The sequence below is a fragment of the Notolepis coatsorum genome, assembly GCF_963971535.1.
Source record: "Notolepis coatsorum genome assembly, chromosome: 10".
Lineage (NCBI taxonomy): Eukaryota > Metazoa > Chordata > Actinopteri > Aulopiformes > Paralepididae > Notolepis > Notolepis coatsorum.
Window position 1 is genome coordinate 53945107 of NC_140174.1, and position 18776 is coordinate 53963882.

An 18776-nucleotide genomic window follows, 5' to 3' on the forward strand; every position below is an offset into this window, starting at 1 on the left:
ATCACAGGGAAGTTAATGACCTATTGCATGAATGATTATGATGATGGCATGAAGACCTACTCCTGTTTACTAATTCCTCATTTAGGGTCCATGTGCAATAAAGCTGGAGGGGTGGCTAATTGGGAGCACACGGGTGTTTTATTGTAATCCACAGTGTTCTCGTTCAATGTGCAGTGCAGTGCCTATTAGTATAAAGATTAATCAGTTTGGATTACTTGAGAAAAGAATCTGCTCATAATCATACTGTCTTTGTTGGCTGAAATGCACTTATTTACTATTTTATGTAACCGTTATTTAACACATTGTAGAGCTAAATATATACTTTATATTATTGCTATCTGTCCATTCTCATTGTCAATTGACACTATAAACCGTCCCTTCAAAATGGCTTAAACTAAGAAATAATTTTTTCATCAATACGTTCCCATTTTATAGCGTCTTGAATATAAGCGTTATATGGGATTGGTCTGGTATATTTCCTGCAAAATGAGATACAGGCTGCTAAGCTAATAACGTTAAATCGAATGGCGTTTCGGCCCTACAGAAGCTAGAGCTAAAAATCTAAATGCATATGATCGATATAATGTTCCACCATGAATGCATGAAAGGGGGGGGGGGGGGCGTCGTTTCTGATTATTGATTGGGGGTGTAAAGTACTTGAGTAATTGTACTTCATTACAATACTTAAGTACTGTTTTGGGGGATTTGTACTTTACTCGAGTATTATTAGGTTTGTATACTTTGTACTTTTACTCCATTACATTTCAGAGAAAAAAAACATACTTTTTACTCTTTACATTTAAAATGCAGACCTACAAAGTACAAATCTCGCAGGTCCAACCATTTTAATTAGTATATTTGAATTGTTTATCTGGCCAAACTAACGTTAACGTTATTAATCCTGCGACCGCAGGTAAACAGCCAATCAAATCCCTATCAATGGAAAATTAACCCGCCCATACCCATGCTGATTGGTCCTTGTGCAAGACTAGAAAGCGGGGATCTTTGATTAAACACCTGCTATCAGAAGAATAGACAGTCAGAGTGGTCGGCGACGGCGTGGATGGACAAGACGAGCATCCATGGCCCTATCTACATAAAAAATACATAGTTGGGCGGCTAAGTGGCGCAGTGGGCAAGGCGCTCGCCACTAACACAGGAGATGCTGGGTTCGAGCCCAGCTCTCTGCGTTGCTACCAGCTTGGCTGGTCGTTCATACTAACACAATTGGCAGTGTAGGGGTGGGATAGCTGGTGGGTGGGGATTGGACGTTGTGGACAGTGACTCCTACAGGTCGGTTGGTGCGCCTGTACAGCAGAATCAGGAAGCATCGGGGGCAGCGTGAGCCTCCCACGCGTTACTCCTCGCCACTGAGAGATCGCGCTGTACAGGTGAAAAAATGCGACAGCTGCCTCCTCGTGTACCGGAGGGGACACGTGATGCAAGGCTTGGTCCTCACTGCAGCCGACCAGTGGGAGGCATAGTCTAGCAACGTTCGAGACAGGGGAGGGGAGAATTGAAGGGAGAATTGGCAAGGCGAAATTGGGATGGGAGAAAAATAGAAAAATAAGGAGAACAAGTGGATAAAAAAATAAATACAAAATACATAGTTCAAGGACTCCAACCTTATAGTGTTGTTGAGTTGCCATCATTCAAAAACCTGATAAATGGTTTGCGACCAAGCACTAACGTCACTACGAGGCCCACTGTCCGCTCGAAGATCAGCAAAGCTGCTCAAACCATGAACGAGAAAGTCACTGCTGCTATGAGTGAAGTTGAATGGATCGCGACAACAACAGATTGCTGGACAGCCCGGCGAAGAAGTTTCATTGGGGTAACCGCTCACTGGATCGACACTGAAAGCTTTGAAAGGCGTTCTGCTGCAGAAAACTGAAGGGATCCCATACTTTCAATGTTTTGGCCAGTGCCTTAAACGACATTCACTTGGAGTACAAAATCCACATTATGCTGTGGTTAATATTGTGATATTATTCAGGGTATACTCCAGTATTCTGTCTTTAATATTGTGATATTATTCAGGATAATCCAGTATGCTGTGGTTAATATTGCGATATTATTCATGGTACTCCAGTATTCTGCCTTTAATATTGTGATATTATTCAGGGTACTCCAGTATTCCGTCTTTAATATTGTGATATTATTCAGGGTACTCCAGTATTCTGTCTTTAATATTGTGATATTATTCAGGGTACTCCAGTACTTACTTACTTAGGCCCATCGCTCCCAATGGAGCATAGGCCATCTACGACTTTTCTCCATCTAACACGGCTTTGGGCTGTCCTTTCTGCCTCCCCCCAGGTAGTTCCTCGTCTCTTGAGCTCTGCCTCAGTGTCCCGCCTCTAGGTGTTCTTAGGCCGCCCTCTCTTCCGCTTCCCCTGGGGATTCCAAGTCAGGGCCTGTCGTGTAGTACTGGTAGCCGGTTTCCTCAAAGTGTGGCCTATCCATCCCCATTTTCGTCTCAGGATCTGCTTCTCCACTGGTTCCTGTCTTCCTTTCAGCCATAGTTCCTCATTCTTGATTTTGTTTGGCCACTGGATTCCAAAGATGCGTTTCAGACAGCTGTTTATAAAGGTCTGTATCTTCTGCAATGTTCTTTTCGTCATTCTCCAAGTCTCTGAACCGTAGAGAAGGACGGATTTTACATTTGAATTGAAGAGCCGCACTTTGGTTGTCATGGCGATGTCCTTGGAGGACCAGATGTTCTTCAGAATGATGAAGGCTGCTCTGGCTTTGCCTACTCTAGCTGTGACATCGCCATCTGTGCCGCCCTTCTTATCCAAGATGCTGCCTAGGTAAGTGAAGGAGTTGACTTCCTGTATGGATTCATCACTTACTGTGACTGTGTTGTTGGTAGAGGTGTTGATCATCATTAGGTTGGTTTTCTTCCTGTTTATTCTCAACCCAGTCTCAAGGGATGTAGTTGCCAGCTTGGTTGTCTTGTCCTGCATCTGGTTGTAGTTGTGTGACAGGAGAGCCAGGTCATCAGCAAAGTCGAGGTCATCCAGTTGTGTCCATAGGGTCCACTGTATGCCGTTTTTCTTTCCTTTTGTGGTGGTCTTCATAATCCAGTCTATGACTAGGAGGAAGAGAAAGGGTGATAGGAGGCATCCCTGACGCAGACCGGTCTTGACCTCAAAACTCTCTGACAGTTGGCCTGCATGTAAAACTTTGCATGATGTTCCTTGATAGGTGTTTTGAATCAGAGTGATGATTTTCTTTGGGATATCATAATGCCTCAGCAGTTTCCACAGTCTCTCTATCCACGCTGTCAAAGGCTTTTTCATAGTCTATGAAGTTTATGTATAATGGAGAGTTCCATTCGATGGATTGCTCTATAATGATGCGCAGGGTGGCGATCTGGTCCGTGCAAGATCTGTTGCTCCGGAAGCCTGCCTGCTGGTCTCGAAGCATGGGATCCACAGCAACACTCATTCTGTCCAGTATAATTCTGTTGAGTACTTTTCCCGGTACTGATAGACGTATTATTCCTCTGTAGTTGTTGCAGTTGGTGAGATCTCCCTTTTTTGGTAGCTTGATGATGATTCCATCTTTCCATTCTTCTGGAATCTTTTCTTCCTCCCAGATCTTGGTGAAGTGGCTATGAAGCATATCTACTGCAGTCTTCAAGTCGGCCTTGATGGCTTCTGCTGGTATTTCATCTGGTCCTGCAGATTTTCCGTCCTTCGTTGAGATAATAGCTTTTTTTATCTCTGCTTTGCTGGGTTTATCACAGTTTATTGGAAGTGTTCTCTCCGCTGGTGTAATGTCCGCTGGCTCTGTCGGGGCTGGTTGGTTCAGTAGTTCTTTGAAATGTTCAGCCCATCTTCTCCGCTGCTCCTCTGTTGTTGTAAGTGGGTTTCCCTGTTTGTCTTTTACCGGTTTGTCCGTCTGTTGGAACTTGCCTGCTAACTTCCTAGTGATCATATAGAGGTCTTTCATGGTGCCTTGCCCTGCCGCTGTTTCTGCTTGTTTGACTAGGTTGTCTATGTGATCTCTTTTATCCTTCTTAATGCTACTCTTCACCTCCTTATTGGCTTGGGTGTATTCTTCCTGTGCCTTTGCTTTTGCTGATCTTGTTTTGCTTGTGTTCAGTTTCTCTTTCCTCTCCTTTCTTTCTTTCAGTTTCTGGAGTGTTTCCATTGAGACCCATTCCTTGTGTTTTGTCTTCTTCTTTCCCAATATTTCTTTGCAGGTGTCCAGCCGCAACGTCTTTGAGTGCTGCCATTGAGTTTCTATGTCCACATCTGTGTCTTCATCCTGTTCCTGTAGTTGCTGGTACCTGTTGGTAAGGCTGATCTGGAATCTACTCTGTATTTCTTTGTTCCTAAGAAGTCCAATGTCATATCTGGTTCTTGCGCTGGTGGTTGTGGCGTACTTCTTCAGACGTAGTTTTATGATCGTCAGCACGAGATGATGGTCTGATGCCACGTCTTCCCCTCTCTTGACTCGTACATCTTGCCATGACCTCCTGAACTTTCTGTTGATGCATATGTGGTCTATTTGATTATCCGTAACTTGATCTGGAGATCTCCATGTGGCCTTGTGGATACGTTTGTGGGGGAAGATGCTGCCTCCTATTACCAGTTGGTTGAGGGAGCACAGGTCTGCAAACCTTTCTCCATTTTCATTCATCTGCCCCAATCCATGTACGCCCATGATGTCTTCGTAGCCTGTGTTGTTGGCTCCTATCTTGGCGTTGAAATCACCCATGAGGATGGTGATATCTTTTTCTCTCCGTCCGTCCAGTACAGCCTGCAGTTGTTCATAGAAATTGTCTTTCTTCTCATCTTCGGTGTCGTTTGTCGGCGCGTAGCACTGAATGATGGATAGTCTGATGTTGTCCTTCTTAGTGGTGAACTTGGCGGTGATGATTCGTGGGTTCACCGGTTCCCAACCAATGAGAGAGCGCTGTGCCGTGTGTGGGGCGCCTTCTTCTGTATGACCGGAGTAGAGCACCATCTCCCCAGATGCCAATCTCAGTTGCCCTGCTTGTAGCCACCTTGTCTCACACAAGCCAAGGAGAGAGATGTTGTAGTTCCTCATCTCCTGTGCTACCTGGACTGTCTTCCCTGGTTCGTACATCGTCCTGATGTTCCATGTGGCAATTCTGGTGGTTTTCCTGGGGGTTAAGAGGGGAGTCGGCCTTACAGCTTCCTTTCGGCTTTCACTGCACGGCGTCATGCGCCTCCTGTGTGGGAGCCCTTCTTTTCCCAGGTCAAGTTGGTTTTGAATTATCGTAGATGCTTTAGTAACATGCTTTTTTTCCAGGTAGGGTTGTTGGCCCTACGCAAACCCATTTAACCTCTGGGGGAGGGTTTTGGAGTTGACTTGTTAGTCCTCTTCCCACTCCAGTATTCTGCCTTTAATATTGTGATATTATTCAGGATACACCATTCTGTTTTTAATATTGTCATATTATTCAGTATACTACAGTATTTGGTCTTTAATATTGTGATATTATTCATGCTGTGATGTGAATGCCGTCCATGTTAGTTTATCTTCAATGGAGAAGTGCATTAAATAATTTTAATGCAAAAAAAGTGTCCTCTGTTCTTTCATTTCAGCATGGTCTATCACAGAACACATTCCATTGTGGGCAGAGTGTATGCTTGGTTTCATTCCAGCCTTGCCTAAACACCAGCTGATGATTTCACTAATTGGCTCACCTCTTCAACTAACTCACCTGGTGCAATGTATAGTTAAAATGAAAACTTGGCCGATGATGGAATGAGTTTGAGACCCATTATCTATCCCTTTCCAAAAAAAATATTTACTTTTACTTTTTAGTACTTAACACTTTGAATGCCACGAGCTGGCGCCAGAGTTAGCGCTTCAATGCCACCATCGGCGCCAATGTTACGATTAATATCGCCTAATCTATGTTTTAAATTATGGCTATGTGTCTAATCTGCCCGTCGCTTATCAAAGAATCCTTTTCCAGTCAGTGCTGTCAAGGCAGATTGGTTTTTTATCGCTTCATTTCCGTTTGAGAACATTTTGAAAAGCACCCGTTTTGAGGTAAAAAACTGTTCATTCTAGACCATTCTATGATAATCGTCTTTTACTGGAATATTCCAGAACGTTGATATTTGTCGGCCTATTTATGAATCGTTTTCAAATAAACGCTAGATGATCAATATTATACGTGCACGCAAGCACATTCGAGCCGCGCACGGATAATCGACGTGTTTATTTCCTCTTGGACTTTTACAGTGAAACCGAAAGAGCCCATTTCACAAAACAGCTTATATCTTCATCGAAATTAGTCTGATTATCCTAACACTGATAACATAGATTCCTTACCTGACATCAGATGGTATCCAACTGGTATATTCCAATTCCTGATCACCATTCGAAAAAATCGATAAGTGTATGGATCCAACGTGTGTACAGTGCAGTACATGATTCCGCGGGTCTCAGAGGCTCCAGAATGAACTGTGATAACCCCGGCTGCATCAGTGGACTGGAAAATGTGGAGTACAGGATTTTTTTCCCCATCCATTTTCATTGAGTCCATTCCAAAATCCCTTATGTCATCTAGGAGACGATAGGGGGCGCTTTTTTCCACATCTGATCGCCGGCGGCGCTCGGGTATACTAGGGTAGGAAATCTCGTGAGTGGCTTTCAACATAACTATCGGAAACCCGAGATATCTCGTGAGTGGCAGTGAAAGTGTTAAAGGGAAATTAGCTTATTTAACATCTTCCCTGGAGTTAGACAAGAAGATACATACCTTTTTCGTCTTTGTGCGTGCATTTAGCTTAGGGAACAGTCGCTCCGTTAGCGTAGCTTAGCTTCATCACTGGAAGTGGGGGAGGGTTAGAGCCTGACGTTCCCTACAGTGCCCTACAGTCACCAAATACACTCCAAATACAACTCCAAAACGTTCCTGTAAACATGTTGTGACCTGTGTATTTACCACGTGGAGAAATAAAAAATGATTGAATTCGACAATTACGTTTTCTAAGCAGATATACTCTGAACAATTTTTTGCCGAACGACTCCTCTCTGAGTGCAGTCAGTGATTTCTACGTAGAAGCCGTGTTTGTTTACATTCTCATTCATTCAAAGGATCTGAACCGATTGAAGTTTATGGATACCATGACTTAAAATCCTCTTACCTTGACGATTAAAAGCCTCCCCAATTTAGAAAACAGTAATCCAATGGCTGGTATTGATATACTACTAACTACTGCACGTTAACGGAGATAACCGGAGCTAACACTAAAGCTAATATAATGACTTCCTTTCTGGGAGGTTTTAAAATAAAAGAGCGACGTCTATAGCAGCGGAATACGTTTATTTTGTACATTATCTAACGTTAACACGAACCTAAACTAACGTTACAACTAACCTAAAGTTAGTTTAGGTTCGTGTTAACGTTAGATAATGTACAAAATAAACATATTCCGCTGCTATAGACGTCGCTCTTTTATTTTGAAACCCCCCAGAAAGGAAGTCATTATATTAGCTTTAGTGTTAGCTCCGGTTAGATTTGATTTGATTTGATTTTATTAGGGATCCCCATTAGCTGGTGCGATAGCAACCAGCTAGTCTTCCTGGGGTCCACACACAAAAAACACACAAAAACAATCACTATTGCAAAAAACAAAATTATTAAGTCAGTACACACAATGCATAATGAACCTACTGTAACAATTAATATAGCTAAAATTACATTAGTGTAAAACAAAAACAAAAAATTACTTTACAGTGTTAAAAACAATTTAAAAACAATTTAAGATTCTTTTTAAAAGTGAATCTACTGTAAATGCAGCAGAGGTTCCGAGGCAGGCCATTCCACAGAGTTAATGCTCTAAAAATAAAAGATCTCCCCAAAGCGCTGGTTCTAGGACCTGGCAATTCAAGCTGCCCACTACTGGAACCTCTAGTGTAATGCTTGTGCACAGTATTACTAAAAACAATCTGATTATGTATAAAAACAGGAGTTTTACTGTTCATGACCAACTTGAACAGCACAAGTATATTAAAAGACAATCTATTTTCAACGTTAAGCCAAGATAGGCGGGCATGCATACGGCTCACATTAGACCTTAGTGAGCAGCCCAGTACCAACCGTGCTGCCCTGTTCTGGACCACCTGGAGCTTCCTGAGGTCACCACTGGCAGCAGATGACCACATCGCAGAGCAATAGTCAAGATGACATAAAACTAAACTTTGCACTATCTGACATAAAAGGGGACGGGCAACAAAAGAAGCACATTTCCTGGAAATACCAATTGCTCTTCCCATTTTTAAAACAATATAATTACATTTACATTTACATTTACATTTAGTCATTTAGCTGACGCTTTTATCCAAAGCGACTTACAAGTTCTGTACGACAAGCCATCAGGAAGGGCACAACTCTATCAGCTGAGCAACAATGTTCATCAAAGTGTTGAGTGCTACAGTGTAGGTTAGTTTATTAGGACAAGTGCATGACAGTACGGTTAGTTAGGGTTAGATTTTTTTTTTTTTTTTTTTTTTTTTTAATTTAGATAATGGTTGAAGAAGTGCGTCTTTAGTCGACGGCGAAAGATTGGACGTGATTCGGCTGTCCTAACTGGGGTGGGTAGTTCATTCCACCATTGTGGGGCAAGGACTGAGAATAGGCGACTTCTCTTTGATGACCCTCCCGGAGCTTGGATAGGAGTAGGTCTGAGGCGGCCAGAAGATGCAGAGCGTAGGGGTCTTGAGGGTGTGTAGTTAGAGACCATTGACCGGAGGTAGGCGGGAGCGGTCCCCTTTGCCGCACGGTATGCTAGGTCGAGGGCCTTGAAGCGGATTCGTGCAGCAATGGGGAGCCAGTGCAGGTCCCTAAGAAGTGGGGTGACATGGGCCGATAATTAATATGCTGAGACCAAGACAGAGTGCAATCCAGCATCACTCCAAGGAGTTTAGTACTTTCAACTGGTTGAACTGCTGAATTACACAAGTTTAAATGAAGCTTTGGATTTGTAGATAACCTGTGCCTTGTTCCCAGCACAATACATTTAGTCTTGGAGATATTAAGGACAAGTCTATTACATACTACCCAGTCATGCACAACTTTAAGTTCTCTACTCAAAACTTCATTAAGTACATTGCATGATGGTGCCGCGTAATACAATGTTGAATCATCTGCATAAAGAACTGTTGTAGCACATTTGGTAGCCCAAGATAGGTCATTAGTAAATACAGAGAAGAGCAAAGGTCCCAGGCAACTTCCTTAGGTTAGGTTGGGCTAATTTCCCAAACTGTTGGAGTTTTCCTTTAAGTACATTTAAAAGTAGGACTTTTTTACTTTTACTCAAGTGTGTTTTTAGCCAGATACTTTGACTTTTACTTGAGTCAGATTTTGAGACAGTACCCATACTTTCACTTAAGTATAATTTCTGGGTACTTTTTACACCCATTACCAATAACGGCGTTAGCCTCAGTAGCCACATTTGCTGATCGCCTGGTTGGGTATGATAACAAGGCCTGATCAGTGTGTAATTTACATGAAAAAGACCTTACCTGTGGCCGGTTGGACTGCAAAATGGATTTCCCAGTTATCGATCGCCATCTGGTAGATCCATATGTCCATTGGCTGATGCTATATTCCTTTACTGCACACTGAATTCAGCTCCCAAAACGTATTCCATGCTACATGCTACACGCATAGATTCACCCTAACAGGAAAGTCCATTCGAGATCCAAAAAAATAAAACACTGTTCTACCACAGGGAACACTGCATTATCGAGACAGCGCCCCTATGAGGATCTGGCCGGTAATGCAGTTTTCCGAATTCCAAGAGTAGGGTAAATCTGCAGTGCCGCTCAGTGACATTGAGTAGGTTATTAAAATGGAATAAAAGCCAAAACAACTGGTTGGCCCTCAACCGTTGGATCCGAAACATGGACATGTCCGTGGTTGACCGGGAATGTGTTAAGGCAGGTAAATGAACAACAGTTTCTTATTTACAATGACAAAAGGACAAAAGGGCCTCTCGAAGGGTAACAGGGCAAAGAGAAACCAAAACGAACAATCCAGATAAGACTATTGGACACAGACAATACATGCATCACAGAGGTAAGGCAAATAATTAAAACACACACCAAACAAACAACCAAATAAAATGACAAGGTATGTAGACATGTAAGACATGAAGCAGGACAGACACTTTAGTCAGTTAAAAGGCTGGACAGACTCAGGAGAAGACGGTAAGTGCATTTCCCATAATGTTGGCGTGTTCCTTTGAGAAGTATGCATTGACTTACTTACTTAGTATACTATTCTCTATTTGTAACTATCATTAAAAAGTAAGTATTTTTTATTCATTACAAATTGACTTATTTGTGCAACAGTAGGACAGTGTGGTCTATGAGGTCGAACACAGCTGTGAGATCTAAGAGCACGAGAATGGCAGGATTGTCAGAATCAGCAGCTAAAATTAGATCATTTAGAACTCTCAGGAGGGCTGTTTCAGTGCTATGGCGTGGTTTAAAGCCAGACTGAAATTTCTCGTGGATTTTGTGTGCATCTTCTAAAAACAGTTGTACCTGGGTGTATACTGCTCGCTCCCGGACTTTAGACAGAAAAGGTAGTTGAGAGATGGGCCTGAAGTTAGAGAGAATAGAGGGATCAAGGTTTTTCTTTTTAATCAGGGGTTGTACCACAGCATGTTTGAAGGCGGTTGGGACACAGCCAGAGCTGAGAGAGGAGTTTATCAACAATAAGATAATAGGCAAGACCGAATCAAGCACTTCTTTAAGAAGGCGAGAAGGAAGGCTATCTGAGGGCCAGTTTGTGGGCCGCAGGTGCTTAATTATGTCAGAAATAGAGAAGAGAGAAACTGGCTCAAACTGCTCAAAGACAGCAGGCAGGGGGTGTAGAGGGGGGGGGGGGGACACAACTGGGGAAACATCACAGGGGTTGATGAGAGATTATAGAACATTGAAAAGAACCTGGGGTTTGTGGCATGCAGTTATTGGAGACCAAATTAGAAATATATTCAGTTTTTGCTGTTTTGACAGCATTTTGATAAGCAGACAGGCAATCACGTAGAATTTCGAGGGAGATGTGGGGCCTATCCTTATTCCACTTTCTCTCCACGCGCCTACATGCACGCCTGAGGGCGCGCGTGGAGTCATTGAGCCATGGTGTTTGGAGTGTTTTGCTGCGTTTGGACCTGAGAGGTGCAACAGAGTCCAAAACAAATTAGCAAATCAAGTCAAACATTGAAATTAAATCATCAACATTAAAAACACAGTTGGCGTCCAAAGCGCAGAAATTAGATAATTTAGAACTCTCAGGAGGGCTGTTTCAGTGCTATGGCGCAGTTTAAAGCCATACTGAAATTTCTCGTGGATTTTGTCTGCATCTTCTAAAAACAATTGTAACTGGGTGTATACTGCTCGCTCCCGGACTTTAGACAGAAAAGGTAGTTGAGAGATGGGCCTGAAGTTAGAGAGAATAGAGGGATCAAGGTTTTTCTTTTTAATCAGGGGTTGTACCACAGCATGTTTGAAGGCGGTTGGGACACAGCCAGAGCTGAGAGAGGAGTTTATCAACAATAAGATAATAGGCAAGACCGAATCAAGCACTTCTTTAAGAAGGCGAGAGGGAAGGCTATCTGAGGGGCAGTTTGTGGGCCGAAGGTGCTTAATTATGTCAGATATAGAGGAGAGAGAAACTGGCTCAAACTGCTCAAAGACAGCAGGCAGGGGGTGTAGAGGGGGGGGGGTGGGAAACACAACTGGGGAAACATCACATGGGTTTATGAGAGATTATAGAACATTGAAAAGAACCTGGGGTTTGTGGCAGTTATTGGAGACCAAATTAGAAATATATTCAGTTTTTGCTGTTTTGACAGCATTTTGATAAGCAGACAGGCAATCACGTAGAATTTCGAGGGAGACGTGGGGCCTATCCTTATTCCACTTTCTCTCCACGCGCCTACATGCACGCCTGAGGGCACGCGTGGAGTCATTGAGCCATGGTGTTTGGAGTGTTTTGCTGCGTTTGGACATGAGAGGTGCAACAGAGTCCAAAACAAATGAGCAAATCGAGTCAAACATTGAAATTAAATCATCAACATTAAAAACACAGTTGGTGTCCAAAGCGCAGAGTGGAGAGCCATTAAAAGCATCAGAAAAAAGTACAGCAGTAGGCGGCTGGGTGGCGCAGCGGACATTGCATCGTCACCAACGCAAGAGACACCGGGTTCGACTCCGGCTGTCGGCGTTGCCTCCGGCTTGGGCCAGTCGTCATACTAACTCAATTGGCAGAGTTAGCGGGTGTAAGTCGATGGGTGGTAATCTGGTCGTTGTAAACAGCGACTCCTACAGGTCGGTTGGGGACGCCTGCACAGCAGAGAGAGGAAATGGCGGGGGTAGTGTGAGCCTCCCACACGTTACACCTCGCCAATGAGAGTCTGCGCTGGCAGGTGAAAAGAGGTGACAGACTGCCTCCTCATGTATCGGAGGGGACACGTGATGCAAGGCTTCTATCCTCCCTACAAGTGGGGGGCATATGCGAGCAACGTTCAAGACAGGGGAGGGGAGAATTGGCGCAGCGGGTAATTGGGATGGGAGAAAAATAGAAAGAGGAGAAAGAGTGGATAAAAAAAAGAAAAAAAGTACAGCAGTCAAAGGGTTTATCCAAGGGCATGATAATGATAATTATCCCATAGGCAAGGGGCTATTAACACTTTCACTACTGGCCATTAACATGGTAAAGCATGGTTAAATGCCACCACCCACTTCAATGATAGCATTGTGAACGCTTGGGATGGGAGAAAAATAGAAAGAGGAGAAAGAGTGGATAAAAAAAAGAAAAAAGTAGAGCAGTCAAAGGGTTTATCCAAGGGCATGATAATGATAATTATCCCATAGGCAAGGGTATATTAACACTTTCAGTACCGGCCATTAACATGGTAAAGCATGGTTAAATGCCACCACCCACTTCAATGATAGCATTGTGAACGCATAATCTCTGTCTTAAATTATGGCTATGTGTCTAATCTGCCTGTCGCTTATCAATGACTTGTTTGCAGTCAACATTGTCGAAACGGATAGTTTTTTAATCGGTTAATTTCCGTTTTATAGCATTTTGAAAAGCCCTCGTTTTCAAGGAAAATATATAGATTCCATGATAAACGGCATTTACTGGAATATTCTGGCATACACAAACACGTTGTCATTTTTCGGCCTATTTATGAATCGTTTTCAAATAAACGCTAGATTATCGATAGTATATGTGTACTTATGCACGCTATAGAGGCGGGCTGAAAAATATATTCTCTCATTTCCTCATCAGCGATCACAGCCACACACACACACACACACACGCATAGGGCAAACGTTTATATATAGGTGAAAATAGCTCTGATTATCCTAAGACTGGTAAAATACATTCCTTACCTGAGATCAGATGTTATCCAAAAAGATTATTCCAATTCCTGATCGCCATTCCAAATACCGATCACGCTTATTGATTACAGTGTTGGGTACTGTAAATACATAATCCACGCGTTTTCCGGGCCGGCGAGCACAATGGATTCTTCAGTTGGCTTGAGGGAAAAGTTAAATGAGGAAACTGGCCACCCCCCCTTTGTCAGTGTAAAGTAATGGGGTGCCGTTACACAGGGAGAGACGATAGGGGGCGGTATCTTCCCAATTGAGCTCAGAGAGACTCTGCAGCACTAACCCGAGGCTCGATTGATGAAATATGAATTCAAATCACCAATAAAAAAATAAACGACAAACAAACGCTATATAGCGTCGGGGGCACTCAAAGGTCGGCATGAACTAACGACAAAACGCGTCCGTGGCACTCAATGTGTTAAGGTAAACACAACAGGTGAAGGAATACCAGCAGCACAGATGTCGGTTATAGAGACAGATAGACCAAACGTCAAACGATAACACAAGATCTAACCTTTTTCATGTGTTGGGCCAGTGACTGAATTAAAAGAATTAATGAGATTCAGAAAGTCCCGGGATAGTGAACAAACATGGACATTAAAATCACCACCAGATTAAAACGTGGTCATATTTCACCACTTTATCCAAAAGCGCTTTACAACTTATGCCTCGCATTCACCCATTCAGTCACACACAGCCATTCATGGTGCCAACCTGCTCATCGGCAGCAGTTGGGGGGTTAAGTGTCTTGCTCAAGTACACTTGTGTACGCTGCTAGGAGGAGCCGGAATCGACTGCTCTACCTCCCGAGCCACTGTCAATGGAGTCATAGGACCAGACCAGGCTGCGTGTATACCTTCCGCAACGGAATTCGGTTTCCGGGTTCCTCTGATTGGCCGCGACCGCCACGTGACCCGCCCCCCTATCCACCGCTCTGCCTCTGTCGCTGCCTGTGTGTTAGGGATGTGCATCTCCTCACTGAGGCCGATGCGATGTGCATCTCTATACGGTGCCAACGATACGATACATTAACGATACATTTGAAGCACCGGGCGATGCGATGCGATATGATTCACCCCCTGTTGAGATACGATACGATTCGATACGATTTGATTCAACATAATGCGATTCGGGGCGATACGATGCGATTCAACACGATGCAAAATAATAATAATAATAATAATAAATAATACAATTTTATGGTATGACAGAGGATTTGGTTGTATTCCTTATATGCAGCTTATATTATTATTAAAAATAAAAGAATCTACTGTAAGACAATTTATATAAAAACTCTTGGGTGCCTAAGAAGACTTTTGCATAAACTGTCTTTTCTATCCACTTTAGCTAAAAACACATAAGATTTATTTATCATTATTATTATTTTGTTGTTCCTATTTGTGAATAATCATGCACTGAAATGTCAAATCACATTCCATTTGTACCTGTACAATATGGTGAATAAAGTAATCTGAATCTGAATCTGAGAGAGAGAGAGAGAGAGAGAGAGAGAGAGAGAGAGAGAGAGAGAGAGAGAGAGAGAGAGAGAGAGAGAGAGAGCCCCTCCCCGTCTGAGCTACCCCGTCGACAGTTGATGATGTCACACACTAGACTAGGTCACTAGGATGCGTCTATAGTACTTTCCGATACGCAAGATGGGATAGGCGGACGCAGATCTGCGCAGGTTTTACTACGGCCTCGCCAAGCGCGTTGCATGACGGTTAGAATGTTGTCCGATTTGCTCTGAAAACCTGACGAGGCGAGGCGCGGAACTCCCGCGGGAGCGAGCCACAAGCAGCATTCAGAGCGAGGCTCCACAGTACCTCTCAGCCGGCTGCTCCCGGCTGGGAAGCGACTTGCTACGGTCGCGCAAAGCGCCTATTGGCTCAGAAAAGTTGTCAGTCACCAGCCATGTGACAGCCAGGGAGTTATGAGACGTTTGATTGATTGAGAACTTTATTATGTTATGCGTTATCAACTTATCATCATATCATCATGATAAACTTCAAGCTGTCAGACACACACACACACAGGGGTGTAGCTCCAGATTCTGGGCCCCATGAAAGAATGTATTTGTAGGCCCCCAGTGAATGCGAGCGCGCGTAAGCGCGCGAGCGGAATTTTTTTTGGCCATTTTTTTATTGAAAACGCATAATATGGTTTTGACCTATACATTCGGATCAGCAGTTCAGCACCTGCACTGTTGGTGGGTGAGCTTAGTAAAGGATGTCGCATTGCGTTCATCTTCAATGAATGGACCAATGCAATAGTCTACCAAAGCCCCCCCTCTCTCTCTATATATCTCACACACACACACACATACACACACACACACACACACACACACACACACACACACACACACTTCAGAAACAAACATAGTATCAATGAGAGCATCAATGCAAAATGTTTATTTTTTTTTACTAGACATCACTCAGGTGTATGTGTGTGTGTGTGTGTGTGTGTGTGTGTCTGTGTGTGTGTGTGTGTGTGTGTGTGTGTGTGTGTGTGTGTGTGTGTGTGTGAGATATATAGAGAGAGAGGGGGGGCTTTGGTAGACTATTGCATTGGTCCATTCATTGAAGATGAACGCAATGCGACATCCTTTACTAGGCTCACCCACCAACAATGCAGGTGCTGAACTGCTGATCCGAATGTATAGGTCAAAACCATATTATGCGTTTTCATCAATAAAAAAATGGCCAAAGAAACAAACATAGTATCAATGAGAGCATCAATAATACACCTGAGTGATGTCTAGAAAAAAAAAAAAAAAAAAAAAATTGGCCCCCCCCCCCCCCCCGCCCAGTGCTGGGCCCTTGGAATCATCCTAAGCTACCCCCCCCCCAGCTACGCCCCTGCACACACACACACACACACACACATACAGCAGTGTGTTGTGTGTGCGTGCGGCCAGGAGCGCGCAACAAGATGGTATACATTATGGTATATGAATAGTATATTCCACTGTAGCAGTATATGGTGTGCTGTACATTTGAATCTGATCTAATTTTGCACACGGCCATCGCATTATAATGAGCTGGACAGGTGTGTAATGTGTGTGTGGTGACGTGAAAGCGTATCTGCCGCGCGAGACTAGGCGAGGGGCTCTCGTGAAATCGGCAGTGTCCGCCCTCTTAACTCCTCCCCCGGCTTCACTCGGCTACTCTCGTCTACTAGTCGAGGCAAACCGAAATCCATCTTGAACAGCCATGTCAACATCACGGAGCCAGGCTGGATGGATTGCATGAAGCGATATAATTAAGAAATGAATAACCAATAAATGTGAAGTTATCTTTGAACCCCTGTTGTCAAGCGTCTTCAATATACCCCCCCCCCCTCCTCACTAATGTTACTGGTGTTGCAGAGTCACTTTAGTTAGACACTAGTTTAGCGTTAGCTGAACGGCTAACTGGCGTTAGCCAGAGGCTACTAGCGTTAGCATGTTGAGCAATTCTATTCATGTCTCCTCGACTTCCACTGTTGGTTGATAACTGTGACGCGGCTCTCGCCTTATGTAGTAGCAAAGCAATAGTATCTGCTGTGTGTGTGTGCAGTCACAGTGCACTGCTGACAAGTGGATGAGAGGAAATTATATTAATGCATCGGTTTTTGACCGATGCAAAGACGCTACAACAAGATGCATCGCGAGTTCAGCCTGACATTTTGCCGACGCGGACTTATTCCACCGGTGCACTTGCATCGTGAACGTGTATGCCGGCGCACCGATGCAAATCGATGAATCGTCACATCACTACTGTGTGTTGACGCACGCGCGCGCGGCATGGACTTGTCGCTTTTCACATAGTCATCTTGAGTCAAGAATCACTTTTCCCACTTCAATGACAGAGCTCTCTTGTTTAATAATACCACTTCAATGACAGAGCTCTCTTGTTTAATAATATTGTCGCGCCATCTTCTGAGTGCAGAAACGCTGCTGTTTAATGCTATTGTCGCTTTTCACATAGTCATCTTGAGTCAAGAATCACTTTTCCCACTTCAATGACAGAGCTATCTTGTTTAATAATATTGTCGCGTCATCTTCTGAGTGCAGAAACGCTGCTGTTTAATGCTATTGTCGCTTTTCACATAGTCATCTTGAGTCAAGAATCACTTTTCCAACTTCAATGACAGAGCTCTCTTGTTTAATAATATTGTCGCGTCATCTTCTGAGTGCAGAAACGCTGCTGTTTAATGCTATTGTCGCTTTTCACATAGTCATCTCGAGTCAAGAATCACTTTTCCCACTTCAATGACAGAGCTCTCTTGTTTAATAATATTGTTGCGTCATCTTCTGAGTGCAGAAACGCTGCTGTTTAATGCTATTGTCGCTTTTCACATAGTCATCTTGAGTCAAGAATCACTTTTCCCACTTCAATGACAGAGCTCTCTTGTTTAATAATATTCCACGCTCTAAGTCAAGTCCACGCTCTGCCGCACGCGCGTCAACACACAGGCGAGTGTCAACGCAGGGGGCAGCGGCAGAGGCAGAGCGGTGGATAGGGGGGCGGGTCACGTGGCGGTCGCGGCCAATCAGAGGAACCCGGAAACCGAATTCCGTTGCGGAAGGTATACACGCGACCAGGCTGCAGAAACAAATTAGTGGGGGGGCATAAAATGTTCTCGGGGGGGCACAATGGTTTTTCAACACAGGTTCCCTTTTATACGTTTCAGCTGGGACAACGGCGCTGTGGCTTGCTTGGCGCTGCCCACGGTGCTGAACTAAACAGCAGAGAGGCAATTGAAAAATCAAATTTCTCTCTATCTTAAGAACATTCACTTATACAAAAACAGACTGAACGGATATATATAACAGACCTGCTGGGGCAGCGGACTGAGAGCAGGGGACACAAACAGGCTGGATAAGATGGTCAGGAAGGCCAGTAGCGTAGTTGGGGTGGAGCTGGACTCTAGCGAGGGTGGCGGAGAGGAGGAACCTTGCTAAGCTCCAGGCCATCAGGGAAAACCCCTCCCACCCACTATACACAGACTTGGCTGACAGGAGGAGCATGTTATAGGCTCACACTACCTAAATGCAGCACTGAACGGCACAGGAAGTCCTTCATTCCGACAGCCATCAGACTATACAATGCATCACTGTGCCTCACTGCATCACTGAGCACACAGTGACAGTTACCATCTTCCTGGACTCTTACTTTTTAAACAGCACTGTGCAATATTACATCTACTGTAGACTTCAGTATATTTTTACTGTATTTATTTACTGTATCTTTTATTCTATTTTTATTCTATTTCATTTTATTCTATTCTTAGGCCATTTGTTTTGTTATTCTTATTTGTGACTTGTTCTGTCTAAATGTTTAATGTTGAGTGATTTGCAGTGTCAAATTTCCCTCAGGATA